We start from the raw sequence: 2369 nt of genomic DNA on the forward strand, positions 1-2369 counted from the left end.
AGATTGTCCCAACAATTCTACATTTAGTTAAGATGAATATAAAGGTTATGAGGACAGTATTGTTTATAGTAACAGAAGACTGAATACAATTGCCCCCTGCCCATTTCTTTTTTTTTCTCTCTCAAACTTTTGTTTTAATGTGTCTCAAAATTCTGTGACAGACTCTTGGCAAGTTGTTTCCATTAAAAAGTACCGATTTTAAAAACTAATAACTTAAAACTGCCACACACGCACACACACACAAAAAACAAATGGTCCACAAAACATTCTCCTTTCCTTCTGAAGGTTTTACGATGCATTGTTATCATTAACCAGTCTTTCCTATTAAACTTAAATGGACAATTGACACAAACAGTTCTGAGACCGTTCTTCCACCACTGATTAAGACTGGGGTGGCAGGTATTGGGGATAATATTCATTTAGCCTTCTGAGCTTTCTGGGCAGACTTGGTGACTTTGCCAGCTCCAGCTGCCTTCTTGTCCACTGCTTTGATGACACCCACAGCAACCGTCTGTCTCATGCCACGAACAGCAAAACGGCCCAGAGGAGGATAGTCAGAGAAGCTCTCAACACACATAGGTTTGCCAGGAACCATATCAACAATGGCAGCATCCCCAGATTTCAAGAACTTGGGACCATCTTCCAGCTTCTTTCCAGAACGACGATCTATCTTTTCCTTCAGCTCAGCAAACTTGCCAGCAATGTGAGCTGTGTGACAATCCAGCACAGGTGCATATCCAGCACTGATTTGGCCTGGATGGTTCAGGATAATCACCTGAGCTGTGAAGCCAGCTGCTTCCATTGGTGGGTCATTTTTGCTGTCACCAGCCACGTTGCCACGACGAATCTTTGACAGATACGTTCTTGACATTGAAGTCCACATTGTCCCCAGGAAGAGCCTCACTCAAAGCTTCATGGTGCATTTCAACAGACTTTACTTCACAATGTTACAACAACATTGACTGGAGCAAAGGTGACCACCATGCCAGGCTTAAGAATACCAGTCTCCACTCGACCCTGGTACAGTACCAATACCACCAATTTTGTAGACATCTTGGAGAGGCAGACACAAGGGCTTATCAGTTGGATGAGTTGGTGGCAGAATGCAATCCAGGGCTTCAAGCAGTGTGGTCCCGCTGGCATTCCCATCTTTATGGGTGACTTTCCATCCCTTGAACCAAGGCATGTTAGCACTTGGCTCCAGCATGTTGTCACCATTCCAACCAGAAATTGGCACAAATGCTACTGTGTCGAGGTTGTAGCCAATTTTTTTTAATGTAGGTGCTGACTTACTTGATGATTTCCTCGTATCTCTTCTGGCTGTAGGGTGGTTTAGTGGAATCCATTTTGTTAACACCAACAATTAGTTGTTTTACACCCAGTGTGTAAGCCAGAAGGGCACGCTCATGGGTTTGCCCATTCTTGGAGACCCTGCTTCAAATTCACCAACGCCAGCAGCAACACTCAGGACAGCACAGTCAGCCTGAGATGTGCCTGTAATCAAGTTTTTGATAAAGTCTCTGTGTCCTGGGGCATCAATGATGGTCACATAATACTTGCTGGTCTCGAATTTCCACAGGGAGATATCAATGGTGATACCACGTTCACGTTCAGCTTTCAGTTTATCCAAGACCCAGGCATACTTGAAGGAGCCTTTTCCCATCTCAGCAGCCTCCTTCTCAAATTTTTCGATAGTTCTTTTGTCGATCTCACCACATTTGTAGATCAGATGGCCAGTAGTGGTAGACTTGCCCGAATCTACGTGTCCAATGACGACGATGTTGATGTGAGTCTTTTCCTTTCCCATTTTGGTTTAGGTTTAGCGGTGGTTTTCACGACACCTGTGTTCTGGCGGCAAACCCCTTGCGGAAAAAGCCCTCTGCCCGTTTCTATCATTAGGAGTGATTGAATAAATTTTAGTAGGGAATACTATGCAGCCCTAGAAAATAATGCACTGCTAGGGAATAGCCTTCAAGATATATTTTTAAATAAAGAAAAGCAAGATACAGAAAAGTACGTACAGCATGTTTTCATTTTCAGTTATATTGTGCATGCCTAGACAACTTCTAGGGGATCTATAAGTTGCTTTTGGCAAAGAAGATTAGGGAATTGTAGCTCTAGGTTAGATTTAAATATATAGAGAGATTTAATAATATGCATTTAATATGTAATATTCAAATACTTAAGTAGAGTAAGAAAATTCAAATAGTGAAAGAGTATATATATATAAGCACATCTATATGTTAGAAGTTATATACCTACATATCCTTTTACATTGTTTGAATTTTTCCTATATGTATTACCTTTTCACTTTTTTTTTTTTAAGATTTTACTTATTTATTCATGAGAGGCACAGAGAGAGAGAGAGG

At 41.5% G+C, this 2369-nt stretch overlaps 1 pseudogene; it reads right to left on the minus strand.

The window, feature by feature from the left end:
- Positions 1 to 317: 317 nt before the first annotated feature.
- On the minus strand, positions 318 to 1885 carry LOC125752230 (elongation factor 1-alpha 1-like; annotated as a pseudogene).
- Between the last annotated feature and the right edge of the window lie 484 nt (positions 1886 to 2369).

This window comes from Canis lupus, chromosome 12, assembly GCF_003254725.2.
Source record: "Canis lupus dingo isolate Sandy chromosome 12, ASM325472v2, whole genome shotgun sequence".
NCBI classification, from domain to species: domain Eukaryota; kingdom Metazoa; phylum Chordata; class Mammalia; order Carnivora; family Canidae; genus Canis; species Canis lupus.